Below are 26,990 nucleotides of genomic sequence, written 5' to 3'. Positions count from 1 at the left end.
CAAATTGGAGAACGGTATCGTCGTAATGCGCCCTCGGTATCCCTCCCTCACAGATGATCACCCCATGATTGGGTGGGGTGTACCTCTCACTAAAAACCAGAGCGTTCCGATCAGGCTCATGGATCTCCAAATCGCTTATGGTTATCCCATATTTCTTTCTCAGATATGGGAACGCCCTCAAAGCATGTCTATCCACAGCCCTAGGCGGCAGGCCGCTTGAAGACGACGACCCCTCACCGCGACCTGAAGTGCTAGCTTCAAAGCGCCTATTCTGACGCAGATCGAGCCACATCTTCCTCATTTGCTAGCCCCCTCACCCCTTCCCTTCATCATCACTCTTAACCATCTCACACGCAGACTCATCCTTCTCCTCACCTTCGTCATCCCAGCCAAGAGAAACTTCGCGAACCTCATTAGATCGAGTGTCATCGGAGTCCAACATTGTCACTTCTAACCCTAACAAATCTAGCTACTAGTATCTAACAGGGTATCCTAACAACTCTAGCACAGAGGCTTAGCACCAAACAAGAAGAAGAGGTTCAAAATGGCAGAGAACTAACCCGAAGGATGATTGCGGTGATGAAGTTCTCTACCAGACGCGAAGCAGCCAAATGAAGTCTCAACAGAGCAAGTGAAATTTTTGAGCAACCGCCCCTCCAGTTTCCAAGGCATCATGATTACACCCTAGCCCTAGCTGCCCACGACTTCCAACCAACTGTCCTGTCTTTTCACATCCCGAAAAACCGGGGCGCCACGTTTTTCTCTGCGCAAATCGCCGGATCATCCACGTCTTTGCACACGTGTCAAACGTTCGCACCCACTAGCTCACATGGTTAACACGAGCCATTCCTCATAGGTCGTTGGAGATTTCCACCTCTCACATACTCCACGCGCGCTACCGATCTCTCTCAGCAGGTCGTTCTCACAACCCTCCGGTAGAGGGGCCGTAATAGGGAGTGATATTCTATATCCAACACGGCAACATGGTGGGACGCGACACATCGACACGTGTATCCGTGTCGCATCCATGAGCTAGTAGAACGCTTCGCATTTATCGCGGTATCACGCGGAACTACACGAGGAAGTGACCGCGGATTCCCTATCCATAAGCAATCATGACCAAAGGTGTACTTACACATATCTTGACCGTCACCACTGATCACGCGGCCGCAAGCTACTTGTGCGATCGCCACTCCACATCATTACAAAGAAACCTAGGAGGCGTTCTCACATGTGATCCTAATCTCCACCCTTCATTTGGGACATCCTTGACACGTGGTGAGCAAGGATACACTCTCAACCTCTATAAATACCTCCCCATGAACTACGCCCGGACTGATTCTACTCTCCCCCATACAACCCGAGTAAGATATGAGGCGCTAAGCTCTCAAGTCGAACTTCGGTCTCATCCAATAGTCTATTCCAGGTCCCCGTAGATCTTGTAAGGGAAAACCATATCACACCTTTACAGATACGATCATCATGTATAAGCAGTCATTCATATGAAAAGAATTATACATGATGTAAATTGCATTCACGATATGAGAAACGCGTCATAGTATCCACCATGGGGAAGGCCCGAATTTCGCGTGGATATATATATATATATATATATATATATATATATATATATATATATATATATATATATATATATATATACGGTTTTGTCTAGAGTACCACTCTTATAGTGACACTCTTATCTCACACTTCTGGCCGGTCCGCAGACTGCTTTCGAGATCATCATATCTAATTCAAATAAAGGGTATAATGGTAATTATAGTGTTTCTCTCCCAAATTTCGTTTCTCAATCTCCAAGAAAACCAACCAACTCTCTCTCTCTCTCTCTCTCTCTCTCTCTCTCTCTCTCTCTCACTACCTCTAAAAATCTTCTTCAAAAATCAAACCCAAAATCAACAATAGCTATCATTCATAATCCAAAATCAAACCCAAAATTTCAAACCCACAAATTGATTCACGAATTGATTTCGAAGTTTGATTCACAAATTTGCCTCTTCAAAAATCGAAACCCAAAATCAAATAACCCAAAATCATGGTGCATGCTAACGCTTTTACTTATCAGTAAAATCTCTTTCACTCTTTTATTTTCATAAGATTTATTATTATTGTTTGTTTCATTTTTATGATAATCATGCTTTGATCTGATCTAATCTTAGTAGTTTATGGGTTGTTTAGATCTAATATTTCAGTTTCACATAGTGCTTGGTGTTCTGCAATCCACTGCAAATGCTTCTAGTTTTCTACTTATCAATATGTTGAACGAGGGACACGCCATATTTTTTGCAAGTTCAAAGTCCACATTAAGGGTTCAATTCCTTCTATTTTTATGTTGTATCATGATGAATATGTAAAGTTGTGAACCATAATTTAGTTTCGCATTTCATTCATTTAATTTCCTTTAATGTATAAATTTGAACACTCAATCCGATTTTAGCCAAAGCGTCCAGTTAACTATTTAGTCAGTAACTGATATATTCTTTCTCCCTTGGTACATGTCCTTTGCGACCTCCTTCACACTTGTGTAGTGCCTTATGCTGCTGATAAAGTCCTCTTTGTTCATTAGCTTACTAGCAGTGGCAGAATCTAGACAAGGCTATAGCCTCATCAAATGATCAGTTTGATTTTGAGGTTTCCTTCCCTTCACTGCTTCGATCTCATTGTTGTACTGCTATTTTACTTAGTTACATTTCAATGGATAACTAGACTATATTTTACAGGTTAGTTACATTTCTACAGATAACGAGACTATATTTTACAGGTCAGGTGGCACCCTTATTTCCTGAATCCTTCAGCTCCAAAAGAAGGTGTTGTTAAGAAAGTTCATTACAGGGAGAAATTTGGACCTCAATCTGAAAGAATAAAAGCTCGAATGGCTGAGGTTTTTCTTCCGTTCTTTTTATCTATATATATTGTGTGTTTCTTTGGTCCAATGCATTTGGTGTTAATGAGGTTTTGAATCATGTAGGTGTTCCGTGGTCATGGTCTTGACTACACGATGTGGATGGGCTCACGTAAGCTTGAATCAAACTTTAATTCCAATCGTTACAAATAGATGAATCAAGAAACCATTTGCTAAATTAACATTGACCGATATGCTTAAATATGTAGGGGAAACACTTTAGATAACCACGGACTCATAACATTTGCGGGGGCATCGGGTTACGATAAGCAAAATGCTCTTGTGGAGGAGTTGCACCTCGGCTATTTCACCCAGGAAGTATATAGGAGACAAGTGCTCATTCGTGATCATAGCTTCGACAATGGTTTGCAGTTTTTATTTTAGAAATATTAACAAAGGTGTGACTCTTTTGTAACCGATGCAGGGAGTTTCTTGTAGAAGCTACTAAAAAGGTTGGAATAGAAGGAGCAAATGGAGTTTCTTGATGACCCTAATAAGGGAGTCCAAGAGGTCTATTCTCCATAAACAAATAGGTTTTTCTTACATTTACACTTATTATTTTCTTTTTAAACCGACATTCTTCTTGGTGGTTATCCTCAAGGTTTACTTGAACTTGAGAAGTACTCGACCACATAACAGGCGTTCCATACTATGTGGTATGTGCTCCATCTCATCATTATTCTCACTAAGAAGTAAAAAGAAATTTTCCTTCATTGATATTATGGATTTTTTTTTTTTGCCTTACTAAGACGATTCTTCCTCAACGATCAATGGAAAAACAAGCTTAGTGGCGGCCACCCCCGAGGTCTTTGCAAAGAGCTTTTCGTGCAGGTGACTAAATCAATGTAACTAGGGTGCATTTGTTGGAGATTTGTACCTTACCTTTGTTCAGCTTTGAAAAATAAAAATTGGTTTGGATTCGAGGGGGCAGCTTGTGAATGTACTCTATTGAAGCATTCTGGGCCCCGCATATTATGTATTCTATTGAAGGATTAAATCTCCGGCATATTATGTATTCTATTGGAGCATTCGTCTCGAGCATATTGAAACGGATCAAGCGCATTTTGGGATGTAATGGTGATTTTAACATGACATTTGTCTATTGTGATATAGTAGCTAACCATAATTCTTAACTTAAATTTAGTCAACTTAAAGCTCTTCGGTTCGCATTAAGCCAAGCAAATACAAATTGAACTGCACTGCCGACGAGCTGATATAATGTCATTGATGGCCACTTACGCCCACGAGAGGATTGTGATTCCAGCAGTGTACACTTCGCAACTACCAAATAGTGCGTGTAATAAAAATTTGAAGGATGTACATGAATGCCCATTGAGCGCCAAGTCCAGAATTGAATAATCTTAGGATGTGTTTGATTTGTAGGAATATAGTTCCGTGGGGGAACTGCCATTTTATATGTTTCGTTTGATTCAGAAACTCAGAGATACAGGACAGAGAAACCATGCTCAAAAATTGCATTTTGCCAAGTTCGACTGTTGAAAACACGTATTTTTTACAATCCATATGCACACTTCGTTTGAGACCAACTTAGTTGACAATGTTATTTATCTTGGATATTCACAAATTGTACAATTTCTTCACTTCCCCTTAAGTTTTCTTTACCCGTTGGTCCTTTCCGCCCACACCGTTTGGACTTAGTCCCAAACGGCATGGCCATACTGTTTGGTACTAAGGCCAAACGGCATGGCCACACCGTTTGGACTTAGTCCCAAACGGCATGGCCACACTGTTTGGCCTTAGTACCAAACGGTATGGCCATGCCGTTTGGGACTAAGTCCAAACGGTGTGGCCATGCCGTTGGGGACAAAATCAAACAGACACCGCCATTTTTTTGCAAGTTCAAAGTCCAAGCGGCATGGCCACACCGTTTGGACTTAGTTCCAAACGCATGGCCACACCGCTTTCGCGACTAAGGCCAAACGGTGTGGCCATGCCGTTGACTTTGAACTTGCAAAAAATATGGCGTGTTCTGTTTGACTTTGTCCCAACGGCATGGCCACACCGTTTGGACTTAGTCCCAAACGGCATGGCCATACCGTTTGGTACTAAAGGCCAAACGGTGTGGCCATGCCGTTGGGACTAAGTCCAAACGGTGTGGCCATATCGCTTGGATTTGAACTTGCAAAAAAATGGTGTGTCTGTTTGGACTTTGTCCCAAACGGCATGGCCACACCGTTTGGACTTAGTCCCAAACTGCATGGCCACGCCGTTTGGTACTAAGGCCAAATGGCATGGCCACACCGTTTGGACTTAGTCCCAAACTGCATGGCCACACCGTTTGGACTTAGTCCCAAACTGCATGGCCACACCGTTTGGTACTAAGGCCAAACGGCATGGCCACACCGTTTGGGACAAAGACCAAACAGACACATTTGATTGTTAGGTGTTTGATAGTTTTGTAACATACATTGAGCAATCAAATTATTGGAATCCATTCCAAGGGGAAAATAAGTTATCCCCAAGGTCGATTAGTTTTTCGGTTTCTTTCCATTTTGCAAAATATTTGACTTAGCTGTGATTGTTATTTGCATTTTGTTAGTTAAAATAGTTAAGAGAACTTTGTTTTCGATCATGTTGAACGATTTATTCCCGGGGATGCCAAGTCTTGTGGAAGGGGAGTGTAATTAATAGCGAGGGTAGGATTCAAGGTGCGATAGCAATAGCTAGAACCAATTTATACACTCTTTGATTCCTTTTGCCTCACAACTTTGCCCGAAAATTGAGTTGCCTCACAAATACACAAGACAAGCCAAAAGAGTGAAAATAACTAAATAAGCCACTTATAGTTCGGTCAGCTTTATAGTTTTATAATCGAAGGCACAGTTGATACATGAAATTCATAATATATGAAATTTCTATTTCTCACCCCGAGTATAAATAAGTACGACCACAAGACAAATACATGAAAAACTTCACTCATCAACCTTATTTATAATCAAGCACAATTGAATTTGAGCACAATTTTTCATGAAAAACTTTAGCGATCGCCTTCATAATCTACTTCTTCTTCAACAATCGATCTTGATATTGTTGATACTTCAGCCTCATAGAAATTCCATCTCATTCATTCCTTCGCCATTGTACCAATGCAAGAAGACCTTCCTACTGAAAACATAACTGCAAATTTTTGCACATAAATGTAATCCAAAGCAATTATTGTGAAGCTACATCCAAAGCAACTTAGGATAACTCATCATCGACAACGCCATTACACGACATCCAAAGCAACTTAAGCCAATAACACCTTAACCACCCACCCTTGATAATACACAAAACCGCTAAGAGAAGATGCACCAACAACAACTTAAATATTAACATTCCGATTGAGTGAATTTCCTAATCGGTCGTTATCCTCCTTGTGCAAATAGAAGCTCGACTCGGTTAGGGAAAATGTGGGAGCTCGACTCTCATTTATATTCAACGACGACGAGCTTCCACAATTATTTTCTTCATCCACCCACTTAAAAATACCTACATTTCTTATCCTTAGGCAAACGCTTGTCATTTTTTTCGCAAACACGTAAAGATCGTCCAGATTCATTTGGGTATTCGAGACTCTATTAAGAACTCGAGCTTCCACAATAAGGGCACCTCATTTATAGATCGAATTTCACCGTAGAAGGAAAAATTAAAAATTAAAAAATATCAAAATATGCAAATGTAAAATCACCAATATGTAATAACTATGGAACCCTAAACCAATAACATTAAAAACAAATGAACAAACAAAAGTTAAAACGAGAATATGCTAGTTCAAAACTTTAACAGAGTTCTAAACTCGACGAGTTTCACCGAATATGCTAGTTCAACGAACTCGACGAGAACTCGATAGTTAGTTCGAACTCGACAAATTCAAAACTCGACAGAGTTCACCGAATATGCTAGTTAAAACTCTGACAGAGTTCAAAACTCTGACAGAATACGGCATGAAGAATACGGCATGAAGTAAAACATTATGAATATTAGGCAACACCCCATCAGCAGCATCAACAAGCAATTTCCCCAATTCATCATCATTCCTAACTGCCAACAACACATGCCTTGGAATAATCCTATTCTTCTTATTATCTCTAGCCGCATTCCTAGCCAATTCAAGTACCTACAACAAATGACCGTTCTTCAAAACACAATTTTTTTTTCTACAAAGTAACAAATGGGCATGTGAAATAATGAGAAATCTCCAAGTATGCAACAATTATTCTACCTGTAAAAGTAACTCAACAAAACCTCATTTTCTATATAAGGAGGAGCTAATGTTTGCGTGCCTTGAACAGGGGCTTTAGTAGACGAAGACCCAACTACATCTTCTTCGATATTGATTGATGTCTCTGTCTCCATTTCAATAAATCGAAAAAATTAAAAATATAAATAACTTAAACGGACAAAAAATCCCAATGTACATAAACAAAGTGTAGATAACTTAAACATCAAAACTCGACAATTCAAAACTCGGCAGAGTTCACCGAATATGCTAGTTAAAACTCCTCGACAGAGTTCACCGAATATGCTACTTCACCGAACTCTGACAGAGTTCAAAACTCTGACGGAGTTCACCGAATATGCTAGTTCACCGAATTCTGACAGAGTTCACCGAATATGCTAGTTAAAACTCTGACAGAGTTCACCGAATATGCTACTTCACCGAACTCTGACAGAGTTCACCGAACTCTGACAGAATTCGAAACTCTGACAGAGTTCACCGAATATGCTAGTTCACCGAACTCTGACAGAGTTCAAAACTCTGATAGAGTTCACCGAATATGCTACTTCACCGAACTCTGACAGAGTTCAAAACTCTGACAGAATTCACCGAACTCTGACAGAATTTAAAACTCTGACAGAGTTCAAAACTCTGACATAATTCACCGAACTCTAATAGAATTTAGAACTCTGACAGAGTTCAAAACTCTGACAGAATTCAAAACTCTGACAGAATTCACCAACTCGACATTGCATTTAGAACTCGACGAATTTAAAACTCGACAGTTTCAAAACTCGGCGGAGAATTCACCGAACTCTGACAGAGTTCAAAACTCTGACAGAATTCACCGAACTCTGACAGAATTTAGAACTCTGACAGAGTTCAAAACTCTGACAGAATTCAAAACTCTGACAGAATTTACCGAACTCTGACAGAATTTAGAACTCGGCCGAAATTTAAAACTCCTCGACAGAGTTCAAAACTCGGCGCAATTCACCTAACTCGGCCAATTTAAAACTCACCGAATATGCTAATTCACCGAACTCTGACAGAATTTAAAACTCTGACAGAGTTCAAAACTCTGACAAAATTTAAAACTCTGACAGAGTTCAAAACTCTGCCAGAATACGGCATGAAGAATAATGCATGAGTTCAAGCTAATTAAATAACATTCAAACTTCAAATCGAAAATACCATTAAAGCATGAAGAATACGGAACGAAAATACCATTAAAGCTAATTAAATTAAATACCATTCAAAGCTAATTAAATTTGCAAAATTATTACATGTACCCAATTTGAATAAAGGTTACCCAATTCGAATAAATTCACTACACGTATAGGTTACCCAATTTGAATAAAGTTCATACACGCGGTTGTCTAATGTTTTCTTCAAATACATAAACTTGTTTACTTCCAAGTTTCTTGTTCCAAACAACAATATAAACAATTTCATACCCAATAAACGGTTGAACCAAGCGTTTTAAGCTTGTTTACTTGTTACAAAGATTCACCCAATTTCGCGTTTTAAACAATTGCCAAGAATAAAGTTTACTAGGTTCAACCGTTTAAACAACATCCAACAATATACCCAATTTGTTGTTTACTAATTAAACAACAAATCAAACGAATTAAATGTTCGAAAATACCTTAATCCAGAAGCTTGGTTCAAATTGGAGAAGAAGAAGCCGAGAGAGAGAGAGAACCCAACCCAATTTCGTGTTTTTGGTATTTTCGTATTTTTTGATTTTGAAAGAAACCAAAATTTTGAAATATCGGTAAATATCGGTAAATTGGGTGAATTAGATCTTCAGATCTAGAGGGCGAGATCGGACGGCTCAAATGAAGAGTGAGATAAGAGTGGCACTCTAAGAGTGGCACCCTAGACAAACCGATATATATATATATACTCCCATTTTTTCATCGTTGACTCATATCTGGTTGTTCTTTGCAGCCGGGATTATATTTCCATCATGTTCCTACCTCCCCTTTCCGCTGCTGTTGCAGCATCTTCATTACGTTGTGTTGAACTTTTAATTGAGGTAAGAATGTTACCCATTTCATATTCGCAGCTGTATAATATTGTTAATAGAAACTTATATATGGAAAACTTTGGGTTTTTTCAGCTCTCACCTTCAATCCGTGAATTATACTTTGTCTTTGACGCAAATGATTTGCTTGGTACTTGCATTATCGTTGTTTTTCTCTCTTTTTCTTTCTCTCTTTTTTTGGATAATAAATAACATCCATGTTATATTCTGTCATTGACATGCCTTCATATTCTCGATTCTGGTGTTATCCGTGATTGTGTTTACCTCGTGGTGCTTACATGCATCTAATGCTTGATTTGATATTAACATTTGTACAGGCTGGTGCTGAGTGCTGACCCAGACGCAATTTCATGCGGCGTAACTCCGTTGCATATTGCCGCTTGCCATGAAGAAATTGATATTATTAAGTGCTTATTAAAGGCTGAAGCTGATGCAGATGTGACTGACAATGTAGGAGAATATCTTTGCCTTTTCTTTCAACCATTTTTTACTTTAGTTTCCGCTGATAGCATGCCTGCTCTCATTACAAGGAGTAGGTTTTGATATAAATTTTTAATTTGGATAAGATTCGGCTCTTGGAATTAACTCTTTTCATTATTTTACAGGATGGGCTGAAAGGCCTGAAACCAATAGAAGCTGTAGCTTTAAATGGTCACTAGCAAATGCACACGTGTTTTGCACGTGAACCTCAATTTTTTCTTTAATTATGTGATAGGGTCCTAATTTGTTGTTTTACTAGTTAATGCCCGTGTCTTCGACACGGATTCCATAAAATTATTGCGTCATTTTATTGTAATTTGCATTAATATTTAAAATAACATGCCTAAATCAATTAAAATTATATAGCAAGAACAACATAAATGGTATTGCAGCAAAGCTACATCCCAATACCCCAAAACCACTACTTTAGCACTACACGGAAGAGAGGCAATGAAAATCATAGAAAGATCACTAATAGCAATGCCTATCAGGCTTGTCACCCACAAACAAAAACGCCAGATCGAAATTCTCTTCAGCACGGATTGTACTTGAAATATCTTTATATAATTTACATCTACCTTTTAAAAAAGAGAGGAAATGATATCACTTAGATGGTTTTGAAGCATTAGATAAGTCCATCCAACAAATTAAAATATACAATAGATAAGGAAGTCAATTCTCGGTTGTTTTTTCTTTACGTGGTCTTTATGTAGAAATTCAAAGGGTATGTTTCCCAAGTTTTTTCTGTTACCACAATAGTAAGATAAATATTCTAAGCCAGAACCTAAGAATCACAATTACACTTCAAAAAAAATATATATATATCCATTTTCCTTTGTTGCTGGGTATACTATAATTATATTAATATCAAAAGGACGCACAAAATTGTTAGGGAGGGTGGTAACAACAATCTACTCCGCTCCCTGAATTATCTACAGTCCAATGAGTCATTCTAGAGAACTATGATGTTGTTGCATTTGCCGATACCCTGACTTCTGCATACTGAAGTCAACATAACTTTTGCATAGTTCTTGCTACCTTAAGCCATCTGAATTCTTGCAAGGGCGCAAGGAAGTTGTCCCTTGCATTGTTTGTCTCTTAAAACTGGCCTCACACCAACCCAGCGCACTCCTCCATCTCAACTAAATTCAATTGTTCTTCCTTGAGGGTGTATCCATCTGCATTCTAGCTAGAGTAAATTGCCAAAGATAACAACAAAATGAGAGACAATCACTTCAATCAGTTCTCACTTTTGAACCCAAGATTTTATTCCAAAAGAACATGGAGCAGGTGTGAGAATAAACTGTAAAGCAAAATCTATAAAAAAGAAGAAGATGCAATTGCAAGTAAGAATAAGGATTGAGTGGGCAACTACCATCCTCTTTCTAGCACTTGATTCCACAATTTATTCCCCCTCTCAAGAAACAAACAAATTTTTCTAGAATTTTATTTAAAGGTCCTCTTCCATGTCTTGCTTTTAACTATTAAATAACCATTTTTGTTTTGCCACTAAACCTTCTTGCTTTTGTTTCAGTTAAAAGTGCATACACAGTGATAAAGTTAAATCAAATATCCTCCAACATAACCAATACAGTAAAGAGGAAGTGAATGTGAGGATACCATACACTTAATTGTTATGATCCTAGAAGAGGGTGGAAATATAAAAGAAAAACAATTCATAAAGTATTGCTCAATACTAATTCCCTATACTATATCCATAAAATAAAGCATTTCCACCAAACCCAAACTCACCTAAAGTAGACTTGTCATAACCAATTATTTCACATTCCAACAATGCTTCCTCTTCTCATCTCCCTCTAAGCATATTTGTTGACAAAATCTACAAATCTAACTACAAAATAACCAACGTCAAACTGTCGTTTACAATGTCCTAGCATAAAGAACTAAAAAGCTATAAAACATGCACTAACAGAAATATTACAATTGTTAGTTAGGCATAGTTTAATACGGTTTTTAATTTTTGAAAAACAAATACTATAAATCATTTCCATTACCTTAGTACCCAGCAATCAAAAGTCTTTGCTAATGATCTCATTCTTTTTCTTCAAGTTAATTGCTTCCACATTATCCTTGTAATACGAACCCTTACTTTCCAGTGGTCTTTTCCTGAGCGAACTTTAGAAGGGTCTTGGTAATCATACATTGACATTTCAAGTTGTACCTGTAACATATTAAAAAATATTGATAAAAAGACTTAATAAAAGAAGGTATTGTTGTTGATTAAATTATGCAAATGCTAAGCATAAATGGCTGACACAGGAGCAGCTAAGTTTTTCTATATTTAGTATGCTTTATGTGAGTTACATGACATATGAAAACCTAAGACCTACAGAACGATTCCATGTTCTCCAAGAACAGCATGGAGGTCTGCTCATACATTTGGTTGCACTTAGTTGGAACTTCTAATTTCAATTGAGGCACTCAATCTCCAAACACTTGAATGATAGTCCATCTATCCCACAAAATGTACGTGTTGAGCAATCTGAATAAGCATTGTGCATTTATATAGAGTGCTAGCTAACACAAAATTTCCATAATCCATGGTAGAACTCAAAGTGTAGTAGTAGCCAGTAGGCACACTCAGTTTCATGAAAGAAGCACAATTAAGCATATATGAAACATACATTTTTAAGCTAACAATACTATGTCCATAAGTTAGCAACCAAGATTTAATAGAAAAAATGACCCTATAGAAGAAAACAAAGAAGAAATTGTAAAAACTGCATCAAACTAACAGATAAGAAAATGCCATACCTTAATTATTTACTTGAAAAGAGCATTAATCGAAAAGGAAGGGTATCATGAAGGTTGTGTCAATTAGGCAAGTTGTTGTCATATATATAAAAGTATACATAAGTCGGTTACTGTGGAAACCATTAGGTGTGGGGAAGATGAATTCCATGCTATCTATAATCTATGAGTAGCGATGAAACATAATGGGCAGAGCAACTAAACATCTATTATTACCTTACTGCAGACACCAAAACCCCTTACTGCAACATTTGTTCAGATTTTTGATACCTATCTAGGAGTAGTACGCTATGGACATAAAAAACTTAGATATTTAGCAATGATATTAATAGCATGATACCTGATTTTGAAGACTGAAGTTCAGCTGTTCTACTCATCTATTGATCTTAGTAAAAGGACATGCGTCAATGATTTCAAGAGCATTAAGCGTCTCACATGATACCAAAACAAATGGAAAAGTTTACACATCAGATGAAGTTGCACATCCAATTGAATCTCAGTTGGCCAAGAAAAACAAAAAGAAAGAGAAAAGTTTACACATCACCTGAAATGAAATCTTTCATTTGATAAGTGTTCCTTAAACAAAGACAAAGAAATTGTTAAAATAGAAACTGAAAGAGAGGAGGGAAAAAGTACGTGAATATTGCTTTTTCTATTTGTAGTTTGATATCTCCCAAACTATATAATTAAGAATGACAAATATTGTAACGCATGACATGGTCAGGAGACAATATGATAACATTCAAAGATAAGATGATACACTGACCTGTTTTTATAGTCGATAACATCCTGGGTGTCTAAATCTATGTAGACCTACAACATAGTATTTAGACATGATATATGCTTTATTTTGCTTCGTGGAGTAAAAAATAACATACTGATAATATAAAGGTGGAATAAATATATACCTTGGAAATCTTTTGCGTCAAGTGAAGTTGCAATGACAATCACATTTTCTTGTGTCAAAATATTGACAATCACATTTTCTTGTATCAAAAGATTGACTGGAAACTCATCGATTAAAGCACCCCATAAAGCAATTGTCAATTATGTGGCACTAAATCATCCTTGAATAGTTGAATGATTTAGACGAAATTGAATCATCTGTGATGAACTGTATTTTTCGCGACGTCTATTGCTCCCATCAGTTCTCCAGCAACCTTGTAACCATTCTAATATGGAAGTAAAGAAAATTCCATAAATCAGTAGTTTCAAAAGATACAAAAACAGTCAAAATATAGAAAGAAGATTAATAATTAATTTTCTAAGAAAAATACTTGCATGAGTTTGTGGAAAACTGATAAATGTAAAATGAATAGTCTACCTACGAAATGAACGATGAATTCACAACGTAAGTAAACTAAAACTTATCCTTTTACGTGTCTAATATCAAAGCTTCTACTCTCAATGCGAATTGCACTAAATGGAGTACGAAGTTCGTTCCACTCCTAGTTCCCTAGCATGGATTGTTTTCTAAGTCTAACTAGTCGCTCTTAAGTCAATGAGAGCTTTACGAAGGGTGTTATACTACGATGAAACTAAAATGAGTCTACGTTGAATTTAACTACTTAATACTATGGAAATATGCTTGTTTTTAATCTAGATAAAGAGATTAGAGGGAATTGAATCCACCTCGACTCCAACTTAACAACCTAGCGTAGAATGTTGTATCTCGATTCTCACGCTCTTCGGCAAGAAATTCGAAGTTCTAATCCCTAGTGTTCATGGCATTTCTACCGAAAGTACTAACTAGCATGTGAAGTCGCCCACCCATTCTCATGGCTAAACACGACTTTCTAGAGTGGAATAGATTCTACAACCAATTCTATACTAACCACTAAGTTTTCATCAAGGCTTCATCAACCCCTCTAATGGAGGATTTAGCCTTGATTCATCAAACTAACAATTCCCATTAAATCTAAACTAAACATAATGAAAAGATTCTAATTTTATGCGATTTCACTAAACAATAATCGAAATCTAATTAATAACTATGAAATGATAACAAACAATAATGGAATTTAGATCTATAAATCGAAATTGACAAAATAACTATTTTTATTATCTAATCAATCAAGAACAATAATTTGAGAGTTTAATCTAAAACAAGAATTGAAATGAAATTAAACTTAATTAATCTAATGAAAACTAGATCTAGAATTAAGGTTTAATGGAGGCTAACTAATCTAATTTATTTTCTAACCTAACTATCTACCATTAACAAAGAATGAAGCTTTTGTTTTTATACATCCAGATCTAAAATTCGTGCATGGGCTTGGAGCCATGTTTTGGGCCGAGAATCAGGCCCAAAACCCATTTATTTCAAATCCAAAAGGCCTCTTCAGCTGCAGTTGGCTTCCACAGACTTTTCGTCCACTTCTGCTCCTCTGATTGGGTCAAGGCTTGACCATTGCGAAGCTCTTTCCGAGCCGGTCGTTTTGACATAAGGTATGCCCAATTCGGTGGTCCGAGTCCAAAGATATGGCATTCGAAGTTCTCACGACTTTTGCTCCTTTATCTCGCTAAAAGTGGCACATTTCCGCACATAATGGACTTTGAAGCCCGAAAATGCATAAAAACGCGTAATCGTGTTAACTCTTACTTATTATTCACATAATTGGTCTAACAAGATGATTATTAAGGGGTTAAAACTACAGTTTTGGGCTCTTATCAAACCACCCCAAACAAAGATTTTGCTTGTCCTCAAGCAAAGATGAGAAATTAGAATAAGTGACCAAAAATGGAGTTCTAACTATTCTCGTTTACTGAGTGCGATTGCATTGACCATATGCAACAAGGCCTTAAACCACTAGGAATTCCCTAGTGGACGAAGTTATAGCCTCGTGAGAGAGTTTTCCAAAGAAGGTACTCACAAACTTTATCTATACTACAACGACTAAGAAAATAAAACTATTGTTTCCTTATTCATGCTCAACTATCTATACATCTCTTTAGCAATTGAATAAGAATAACCAAGTCAAAACCTAAGTTAATATATGCATAATAATCTATCATCTACAATAAACATATACACAATGAGTAGTAGACTATAAAATGTTTAGCGGTGTTTGTTTCTCGGAACTCTAATAGCGTCCCTTAAGTAGGTTCTCACAATAATAGTCAAGAAACAACACTCTGATTTTTCCACTCAAGTTTCATACTCCAAAGTAATGCAAGTGGGCACACTTTACCTTACAATCTCAATGACAACAAGGAAGCCGGGTCGATCAAACACATCCGCCACTTACTATCACACTAACCTATTCCTAATCGAGCTAGAGGTCTTTATTAGGTGTTACGGGGATTAGGAGATGGTTTAAGAAGGAAGGAAATGGATATTCAAAAGGACAAGTCCGAGATAATAGAGTCTTCAGATTATGTAACTTAGAGAAAACCTTGTTATTTTCTTTTTGCTTCTACACTTTGTTTCCATCCTTAGCCATATTTTTTTTTTTCTTTTCCTTGGCTTTTGACTCCCTTTTATTCTATTTTTTTTTTGAGTTTTTATTTTATTTCTATTTTTCTTTTCTTTGGATGGAAACTTCTTTTCTTTATTTTCTGAAGCAACTAACAATTTTTGTTTACACAGGTTTTTCTCTTCTTCTTTCTTCACTCATTCTATTCTCAGACTTATTCTAAATTGGGTAGGTTGATTTATTCTCTTTTTTTTTTTTTTTATTTTGTTTTTGTTTTTGTAACAGGGTAAAGGAATTGTGGTGTATGGAAGGCTAAAGAAGAGGCTCAGAGTGGTGACTAGCGGAAAATAATTCATAGGTTTGAATTTCTGGCTATATCGATCCAAAGAGCGCCTAAATTCTCACTTAGGATATGGTTTAGTGATCAAGCAAGTGGACGGTGATTTCTCTATCCGGATTTTACTTCTCCCTTGTGTCATTTCTCAAATGTTTCATATATAAGGCTTTAGGCTATATTCTCACAGGATTTGTAGAATAAGTACTCTAGCCTAGATTTCAGAAACTTCATCGCTAACAATCATAGATACTCATGTAATATATTTATAGATAGATGCAAAGATTATTACCTACGATTAACCTACGTTTCTAACAATTATTCCGATCATGCAACAAACTATGTGAGACTTCTAGATTGTTAAAAGCATGGAGAAATAAACAATACCAATATTCCTAAGTGTATAGCATAACTTATTTATTTATATTTTTAAATTTTTGAAAATTTTCACTAGAAAACAAATGCATATTATATATTTATATCCTAGCAGATGTCTTAATTACACGGTTTCTATGCCCCCCAACAAAAGCATGCTTTGTCCTCAAAGCATTTAAATAAAGAGGGTAGGAAAATACCATGGAAACGCTGAAATTGTGGAACATCCGCAAAACAAGGTTAGAACATACTAATATAGGAAATACAAAACCGACGCGAACTCTATAAGAGTTCCACCCATTATGGGGTTAATGTAATGAAATTGCTTGGGACATAAGCGCATACACAACGTAAACTAAAACTTACCTCCACTCCCGGACATGCATATTATCTACCCAATAGCATCATGGGTCTTGTATTTCAGTGGGCATGGCAAGTCCAAGAACAATTGCTAGCAAGACCCATAAGCGGTTCCTAGCCTACGGTGTGATCACCTCAAAACCAAGCACCATAAGTAGTGCTTTGGAACAAATCTTTGAAAGACTGTTCGGTATTATTATAGGAGATGTCATCTCAAAATTACGCCTGAATAGCTATGAATGATCTGAAACTACCCGTGAAAACCGGAATTTTTCTGGTCCACGGAAGTCAGCGCTGGCGCTGCCAGATATAGTATGCGCGAAATCGCTCTGAAATTTTAGAATTCCAGTGTTTTAGCTGGTCGCGCCAACTTGGCTGCTGCCGGGCGCTCTCTAGGTCCAGAGATGAGGGTGGTCGCGCCAGCTTCAGCTTGGCTGGCGCCCTGAGCAAAATTCATAACAAAAATATACAGAGCGCCGAAAGGCGCCTCAGAGGGCCTTGAAAAGCGCTTCGGAGTTGCTGAAAATTGAAAAATGAGACTAAACGCGGGAGTGAAAGGTGAGTGATGGAAGTTAGGTGTAGTGTGGGTTGTGAGTGTAGAATGAATGAAGTTTATATAAAATCATGCTTTGAATAGATAACACCACCCCCAAACAGTTTGGGAAGGTGGGATCAACATTAACTAATCACGACAATGAAAATAACGACATTATATTAATATTGTCATTCAAACAACATTTCACTACAAAAGTCAAAATTAACTACGGAATGTTAACAACGTAACATCCTATCTACTAAATATATAAAAAAACAACATCAAAACAACAAAGAAGGAGAAATCTAGCTACTCTTCAAGGAGCGCGAGGTGGGGTAAGAATAGGAATTTAAGTGATCAAGAATGGAAAAACCAAACACTTATTCCCCAAAACAAATTTTTGAAAACAGTTTGTAAAAATTTGTTTTAAAACGGGGTCTTTTAAAGTCAGATTCCCGAGACTTGCTAGATTACTATTTTTATAGCTTTAAACTTTTTTACTTTTTATGAATTAGGTTTAATATAAAGGAAAACAATAAGCAGTAAAGACATAATTCACACCATAGAGAAACATGACTCAAAAACCGAGAAAACATGCAAGAGTGGAAAACGTGAATTATGTGAAACGTGGACTTAGGATCCGGTACTTACAGCCACACACTCCATAGGGAGGGCCCGGTTACCTGAATGGTGCACTCACCAATATATGGAAATGAAAGGAAATGCACCAAACACAAAAATTGAGTCGTTTATAGTCGATACTGAGACTTTATCTAAATATATGTATGAATATGCAGTTTATCATATATCAACAACCTAAATAGTTGTAGATCGCTCCATAAATAAATATCACAGAAAAACATATCCAAACACAATCAAGCACCAAGATTTCCTACGACGCAGCCTAGTGGAATGAAAGCGAAGTCGAATAGACCTATAACATAACCGAGCATGCACCTTATGTTTCATCTTTGAACGAGAGGGTGTCCTAGTGAATAAGTGTGGAAAAGTGAATGGTCAGGGAAGATATGGTGGATTGGGATAAGTTTTAGAGGGAGAGCATGGAAAAATGAGGATGTGGGTTTAGCACAAAACTCATTCATGGTGTAGTTAGGGGACCGCCTCAAGTCTGAAAATGAAGGTGTCAAGTGGTTTATCCTTGGGAAGTATTTGTTTACTAGGTGGATTTAAAAAATCATGAAGCACAGGAGAAACTAAAGGATCGAGTGCAAACTCGAGGTTCCTTTGAAAAGGTGGAGGGTGGGGAATATTGGTGAGTGAAGGTGAATGATTCTCAGCTAGAGCTCTCAAGTCCATATCATCAGAAATCTTGATATGTGCAAGACATTCCTCAATAGTTGGGTCAAAAGGATCACTAGGATAGAGATGGAAAAATTCATCTTCCGTCATAGTATCAAATGATGTATGGTTGTTGGCAAGGGGGGACTCGCTGCGGTAAAGAAGCGGTGCAAAAGAGTTGCGTGAATTCTTCTTCTATTTCGCCTACTACCGTGGAGTCATTGTTAAAGTCGGAATTTCCGAAGGAAAGGAATTTGTTAATCTGTTTCTCCGAAACATGTTTTTGAAGTAATCTTGAGCTAAGCTCTCGATCATGCTAACCTCTCCATTTGTAGATGAATCGATACCGCGGTCCTAGTTTTGAAAACATTTACCTCAACGTAAAGATGGCCAAAGGACAAGGACATCGAACCATCGCGGCAGCTTTATGAGCCGCTTGGCGAGCCAAGAAGGGACGCCCTAAAATGATAGGTACAGAGTCGTTAGTGAGTTCTGTGTCTAGGACAACGAAGTCGGCTGGGTAGTAAAAATTTTGGACTTTAACTAGCACGTTTTCAACCACACCCTTAGGATACTTAATAGACCGATCAGCTAATTGCAATGTCATTTTAGTAGGTTGCATCTCCTCTAGACCTATTTGTTTATACAAATAAAATGGGAGTAAGTTAACACTAGCCCCCAGGTCTAGTAGCGCGGTCGTCGTGTGAGAATCTCCTAAGGTGCATTGTACAGTAGGACGACCAGGGTCCTTGTACTTAACAATTCCATTATTTTCAGATAGCGTTGGGAATTGTTCTGTTAAAAAGGCGTCTTTTGGTATATTGGTCTTACGCCTAGTAGTACACAACTCCTTAAGAAACTTAGCATGGTGTGGTAGCTTTTAATAGCTTCGAAAAGGGAAGGTTTATAGTTAGATTTTGAAAACGCTCCTAATCTCCTCATAATTTGTATCCCTAGTTAACATGGCTAATTTTTGGGGAAACGGTGTTTTCTCTCTATAATTAGCATATGAATCAACAGGATGTTTAACCTTGGCTTTTTGTTTCTTAGGTTGTGGTTTAACTGGTACCTCTACAGTTGTAGGCTCTTCAGTTTCTATTTCGCATCTAGTTCGATATCCGTTTGTAGGGAGTATCTTGATGGGGTAACTATAGGCATAGTTACTTTGTTATCAACCACTCTTCCGTAAACCGAGAGTGGTGATGGCATTTAGCTCACCCACGCTTGTAGTTTCCGCACTAGTATTACCGCTTACCTCAAAGGCCGTGTTTGTCGCTCTAGGGTTGGGTATCGCTTGGCCCGGAAACACGCTTTGGTTGGGCTTTCTTGGGCTAACCGCTTGGTTTAAATTATTAACAGATTGTAGAATGTGTTGGTTAGATTGAGCCATGGTTTGGAAAAGTTGTTGGCTCACTTGTATGAAGGTGTCAAGACGATCCGGTTGTGTTGTGTGGGTGGTGTAATAGTCACGGGTGGTGTGGACTGAACTATGTCGCGTTGATTATTTATAGGCGGATTGTGATAGTTATTATTTACCTAACGATACCTCTATTAGCATTATAATTATTATAACTATATTGACCTTGTGCTTGACCTTGTCGAGGTTGTGCTTGGTTGTTATAATTATTATAATTACCCCTCGACTCGCCCTTGTCCCGAGGAGCTTGGTTATAACCGTGTGTTGGCCTAACATATTGATTATTGTACCACGGAGGTGTGACTTGTTGGTTATTTCTCCAACCGGGTTGGGATTTTGTCTCCAAGGGCTTAGGTTCACTATTAATAGAACAAGAATGTTCATAGGCTATAGGACGTGGGAGTCGGGATGCTCGTGACTCCAAATGAAACTACATGGATTTGAATTTACATTCATGACGGGATAGGCTTTTGTTGTACGTAAAATGGCCTCAACCTTTTTAGTTAGAGATTCGATTAAATTTTTAAGTTCTAGATCGGGTTTAACCTCAAACATACCGGGTAGCCTTAACTATGGAAGAAGAACTAGCGAGCGGGAGTAATCGCCACTACCCCCAATTGTTATTTTTCGCTTTAGTTTGATCCTCTAAAAATTTGTAAGCCTCATTGGCTCCTTTACTTAGGAAACTACCCCCATTCATTATGTCAAGGACTTCTTTATGGTGGTGTAGAAGTCCTTTGAAAAAGGCACGAACTAACGGTCTTTAGCTAAGTTATGGTGTGGACACTCTATAAGCGGTCGGGTGAAACGATTCCAAGCCTCGAAAATGATTCATGAGGATTTTGTCGGAAAAAATGAATCTTGGAAAGCATCTCATCCGGCCTTTAGGGGTGGGTAAAATGTTCCATAAACAAATGAACAAGTTTGGCCCACGAGTCCATTTAATTAGGCGCTTTGGGCGCTTAACCAAGACGCCTTTATCAGCTAAGGTGAAGGGAAATACCCTTTAGTTTAATCGTTCCGCACTAAACGGTAGGATGATGGAATGTTGTAAGGACTTGTTCAATCCCACGCGATGTGTTGGTAAGGTTTTTCATGGTCTAGACCATGGAAAACGGGTAACAGATTAAAATATGTTTGGGGAATTCAAAATCCCCGTTGGTCCGCTAGAACGATGCAAGATTTAGGGCTATCGCCAAAGCTTTATAAAAGTCGAGAGAGGAGTCTCTTCTTCACCATAATATCGTGTGTGTGTGAAATTCTAGATAGGCGTGTTGTATTTATTTCTACGAAAAACAAGCCCGATTATACTAGAATTAAAACTCCTCCTCGGCGTAAGGGGCGGCGGAGTGGAAGAAAGAGTACCTGAATGCCTCCTTGCTACGCCAGCTTGAATAGCGCCTTGTTTACGCGTGTTCAGTGTAAATAAGAGATTAGAACACCGAAAAACTTGACAACTCGAAGTTCGAATCAAACCCGGGAAATCCAGAAATTTCAGCTAAAGCTGCCGCTGGCCGCTTAACTTGCTAGCGCTGGCCCTTCGGTAAATTCGAAGTTCCAAGAACTTAGCTGGTCGCTTTCCTCGCGCTGGCCTCCTGTGGTAGAAAGAAAATTACAAGAACTTAGCTGGTCGCGCTTCTTGCATGGCTTCCAGTGTATTGATGAAATTCCAGTAAATATAGCTGGTCGCGCCTCTCCTTGCTGGCCCGCCGTAAGAAGAAAATTCCAAGAACTTAGCTGGTCGCGCTCTTGAAGCTTGGCGCTGCCGCCCGTATTTTTCTCCGAATTTTTCGAACGCCAAACGAATAACCACAATATGAATCAAACAAGGGTGGGTGGGTTTAATGGGACTTAAAATGACTACTTCTACAAAGAAAACAATGCTAAAGTGCAACTAAGATGGCAGCGGCGCCATTTGATAAATTTAAATTGAATAGTTTACCTACACTAAATGAACGATGAATCCAAAACGTAAGTAAACTAAACTTAGACTTTTATACTCTCAATTATCAAAGCTTCTACTCAAATGCGAATTGCACTAAATGGAGTACGGTTCGCTCCACTCCTAGTTCCCTAGCATGGATTGTTTTCTAAGTCTAACTAGTCGCTCTTAAGTCAATGAGAGCTTTACGGGCGGGTGTTATACTACGATGAAACTAAAATGAGTCTACGTTGAATTTAACTACTTAATACTATGGAAATATGCTTGTTTTGAATCTAGATAAAGAGATTAGAGGGGAATTGAATCCACCTCGACTCCAACTTAACAACCTAGTATGGGATGTTGTATCTCGATTCTCACGCTCTTACGGCAAGAAATTCGAAGTTCTAATCCCTAGTGTTCATGGCATTTCTACCGAAAGTACTAACTAGCATGTGAAGTCGCCCACCCATTCTCATGGCTAAACACGACTTTCTAGAGTGGAATAGATTCTACAACCAATTCTATACTAACCACTAAGTTTTCATCAAGGCTTCATCAACCCCTCTAATGGAGGATTTAGCCTTGATTCATCAAACTAACAATTCCCATTAAATCTAAACTAAACATAATGAAAAGATTCTAATTTTATGCGATTTCACTAAACAATAATCGAAATCTAATTAATAACTATGAAATGATAACAAACAATAATGGAATTTAGATCTATAAATCGAAATTGACAAAATAACTATTTTTATTATCTAATCAATCAAGAACAATAATTTGAGAGTTTAATCTAAAACAAGAATTGAAATGAAATTAAACTTAATTAATCTAATGAAAACTAGATCTAGAATTAAGGTTTAATGGAGGCTAACTAATCTAATTTATTTTCTAACCTAACTATCTACCATTAACAAAGAATGAAGCTTTTGTTTTATACATCCAGATCTAAAATTCGTGCATGGGCTTGGAGCCATGTTTTGGGCGAAGAATCGTGCCCAAAACCCATTTATTTCAAATTCAAAAAAGGCCTCTTCAGCTGCAGTTGGCTTCCACAGACTTTTCGTCCACTTTTGCTCCTCTGATTGGGTCAAGGCTTGACCATTGCGAAGCTCTTTCCGAGCCGGTCGTTTTGACATAAGGTATGCCCAATTCGAGGTCTGAGTCCAAAGATATGGCATTCGAAGTTCTCACGACTTTTGCTCCTTTATCTCGCTAAAGTGGCACATTTCCGCACATAATGGACTTTGAAGCCTGAAATGCATAAAAACGCGTAATCAGTGTTAACTCTTACTTATTATTCACATAATTGGTCTAACAGTATGATTATTAAGGGGTTAAAACTACAGTTTTGGGCTCTTATCAAAAACCTTTGAAGGCCTTTGGGTTTAAAAACTCATCGTCTGTTTCATGAGAGAAGAAAAAAATGGTTGCGACTGTTCATGTCTTCATGAGTTTTGGGCAAATAAGAACTAATGAAGAGCTGCTCTTAAATTGCAAAAAGAGAGTACTATAATACCTTCAAGTGATGGATTGAGATGAATTTCAAAAGAGAAAGCATTTTATTTAAATTATCTGAGAAGAATTATGATTTCAGGGTGCAGGCTTTGAGATGAATTTCAATGAGGAGATTGTAGAATACAACCCATTAAAAACAAAACCAATTGCAAATAGAATAGATGATCTGATGAGAACAAAAAAGGATAGAAGAGAGACAAAATAGGCGCACACTATTATGAGGGGAAGAGAGAACGAAAGAAGGCAGACCAAAGGGTTTTTTCTAGTTCAAATGTTTTCACATTTAGGACCAAATTAATTCCTAAGCAGCGCAGAAAGAGAGAACGATGGCTGATTAATTTTTTTTTTACTGTTTACAAAATAGGGAGACGTAAAGTGGAAAATTGAGAGGGAGACGGGAGTTTGGAGAAGCTAAGGGTTTTTTTTTGTTTAATTTCCCAATTAATAATCTAATTAATTTCTAATCCAACTCACGGGCTGCCATCGTAGAACTCGTCCCGACCCTCAATTTATACCCTGAAATAGAATCCCAGCCGCGAGTCAGGAAACCGAACTGTTTTGTTAAGTTGATGAAATGCTAACAATGAAATCCTCAACAAACTAAGCCACTTCATCTGGCGCATATGTGCAAATTAAATAATATATTGTAATGCAAAACACCTACCTACCCAATTCAATTGCCGCTCAAACAACCTGCATTCATTTTCCTAATCTTTTTCCACGCTAGCTTCAGCTCTTGCAAAGCTTTAAAGAATATATTGCAACTGTTACTGCATATGAAGTGTGAGCAATGAAGTTCAAGTAGAAGGAACGCCTCCAACCCACGTCAGCATAAGAACCCTAACAACATTTTCCAACTGATTGACATAGACATACTAAGTTATTATTATTAACCTATAAATCATATTTCAGTAAATGATGAACACCATTCATTTCAATGCAATGAATAATGTACAGAGACAAAATATTTGATGCCCTCATTAAAACCAAGAGCAACATGAGATTTCCCAGCTTTGTAGTCCAAATGACCAATGAATGAAATTTACATCTCCTTTTTTCAAATACCTGAACTACTTTGAAAACTCTAACAATCAATTGAGCGCAAGAGAGAGATATACCTCAGCAGCAAGGTAAAAACCCCACTACCAACACGTTCAGTTTATTTGTCGGATTTCGTAAACCAAGCAGCAGTGCCAACACCTTTGCTGGTCGTCGATGTTGCCTTGGTTTCACCAGAAGAAACAATTTTCCTTGGTCAAATAAAAAGAGTGGGGAGAAGAATAAATGGTAAGAAGTTCAATACCATAAGTATAGTACCTTTTGTTCATGTGCAGAAAGGTAATCGCTCCCTGAATCAATGAACGCAATGAACACAGAAGCAACAAAGTTCTTAGAAAGATTAACCATACCTGAATAATATGTTGATAGAGTCAAGTAAATTGTGAGAAACAAAAAAATTAAGGGTCAAAATGATAGAATATGAGAGAGGCCATACCCGATGTAGTTTTCCTTCTTGCAACTGGATAGGAGGAGAACTGATGAAGATAAAATAATCTCTGCAAGTGAATAGGAGATGGCTGATTTTTTTTTGACTGTTTGCAAAAAGAGGGGGAGGAGACGAAGTGGAGAATTGAGAGGGAGACGGAAGTTCGGAGCAAGTAGAAACAAAGGGTTTTTTTTGTTTAATGTCACAATTAATAACCTAATTAATTTCTAATCCGACTCACGCCGATCGTGGCACTTGTCACCGAAGTTTGGCGAAATCCATTGTTGTATGACACATTTTTAATGGGGAGAAGTAAGGCTTTATTTCTATATTGAGAACTTAGAGTGGCAGACCAAGCGAAGCGTTTTTGTGAGTTTTATTTGTTATGAATTTTCGATGAAAAAGTTCAACAGAGAGGACACCAATCGTTAAAAGTCATTTACTCTCTTAGTAATTCTAATCATACTAATTAACTGTTTTTAATTTTCCAATCATGCATTGCAGTGCCTCCTGAGTCCTGACCCCTGATTTATACCCCTTAAATTGAATCCCAGATGTTGGCTATAAAAGCAGTCTTGTTTAGCCAAAATGTTTGGTTATTACTTATTAGCCATTTGTTCTTCACGTCAAACTTCAATTTTAACATATAGGCATAAGATAATGTAACGCTCTAATTGCCTCATTGCATTTGTATTTTGACAAAACTTAACACACTTGGATCCTAAAAAGATAATCACAAAAGACATGAAAACACAACACAAGAGAGCTACATAGATGTCAACAACTTGTGTTATTGAAATAAATATATAAAAATGTAATGGTTGAAGACCAAGCTAGGGACTTCGCACCTTAGACAACAAACGTTTTGAGAGTATATTAAGCTATTGCAATCTCTTATAGCTTTTTGAGATTTAGGCCAACGAATAGAATCAAAATTTCTGAAAAAAAATATGAAATGAAGCAATGGGGGGTCAAGAACATGGAGCAAACGTTACCAATTTGGGGGGGAAAAATTGGAGCATGGAAACAGACATACCTGGAAATATTGTTCAAATATTAGAGCACGTAAAATCAAAAGCTCAAGTGGCGATTGAACTTTTTTTCACTTAATTGGGATAAACCTTTGAGTTTCTCTTTTGGGCAAAGGTTTGCAAAGCTCAATTAAGACTCTTAATTTCTACTCCGAGACACTACGATCCAACTCGCGCTGTCACCGTGGCACTCGTCCCGACCCTACCATATCAAAAAGGTAAAGTTGAAATTATGGAGTTGAAGAACAGTATGCCTTAAGATGGGAAAACCTTAATGGAAAAAACCTTATCAGGTATAAACACCTTATCAGGTTTGCTACCAATCAAGAAGAAGAAGAAGTGAAACTGGTTTGTACCACTTTAAAAAAAAAACAAAAAATGAAAAATTGAGAAACTTACATGTTAGCTCCGAGAGTACCAGCGCGCAAGGAGAAAAGTGTGAAGGATGGTGTTTCCACATTACACATAGACTCTTGAGAAAGAAAACAAATAAATGTATATGTGAAAGGTGTAATATTAAACCTTGTGTAGTTGCTGGACCAAAAATTTGGTGAACTTGAACAGTCGATGCTTTTCTTTCCCCTGTTTGGATGGGTTTACAACAACTACCTCCCCATTTTCTCCAATATATTCAATACTTGTCTGCTTTTTATTCTGTCCTAGAAGGAATGGTCTTATCCGGCAGTACCCCCTTATATTTCCTGTTCATGAATTCACGTAACAATGAGAAAAACTAAAGCTAAGTAGAGATCAAGTAAAATTAAGTAATAAAACAATAGTATATGTCTAGTGCACCTTTTAAGTCTTAACCTCATTATATAGCCTTCAGTTTTCTTCAAGAATTGTAT

At 37.6% G+C, this 26,990-nt stretch overlaps 2 long non-coding RNA genes and 1 pseudogene across 2 annotated transcripts; 2 read left to right on the top strand and 1 right to left on the bottom strand.

Annotated features, from left to right (window-relative positions):
• Nucleotides 1-567: 567 nt before the first annotated feature.
• Nucleotides 568-4,420, top strand: LOC147475419 (uncharacterized; annotated as a pseudogene).
• Nucleotides 4,421-9,059: 4,639 nt separating this feature from the next.
• Nucleotides 9,060-9,966, top strand: LOC147475418 (uncharacterized). The gene is made up of 3 exons (XR_015209562.1): nt 9,060-9,183; nt 9,510-9,642; nt 9,798-9,966. It is a non-coding gene; the product is annotated as an uncharacterized LOC147475418 (long non-coding RNA).
• A 1,458-nt stretch (nt 9,967-11,424) lies between these two features.
• LOC147475417 (uncharacterized) lies at nt 11,425-13,165 on the bottom strand. The gene is made up of 3 exons (XR_015208245.1): nt 12,661-13,165; nt 11,688-11,854; nt 11,425-11,524 (listed from the first exon to the last, which is right to left on the bottom strand). It is a non-coding gene; the product is annotated as an uncharacterized LOC147475417 (long non-coding RNA).
• Between the last annotated feature and the right edge of the window lie 13,825 nt (nt 13,166-26,990).

The sequence above is a fragment of the Coptis chinensis genome, chromosome 9 (assembly GCF_015680905.1).
Source record: "Coptis chinensis isolate HL-2020 chromosome 9, ASM1568090v1, whole genome shotgun sequence".
NCBI classification, from domain to species: domain Eukaryota; kingdom Viridiplantae; phylum Streptophyta; class Magnoliopsida; order Ranunculales; family Ranunculaceae; genus Coptis; species Coptis chinensis.
This window is presented reverse-complemented; position numbering and strand designations above follow the sequence as displayed.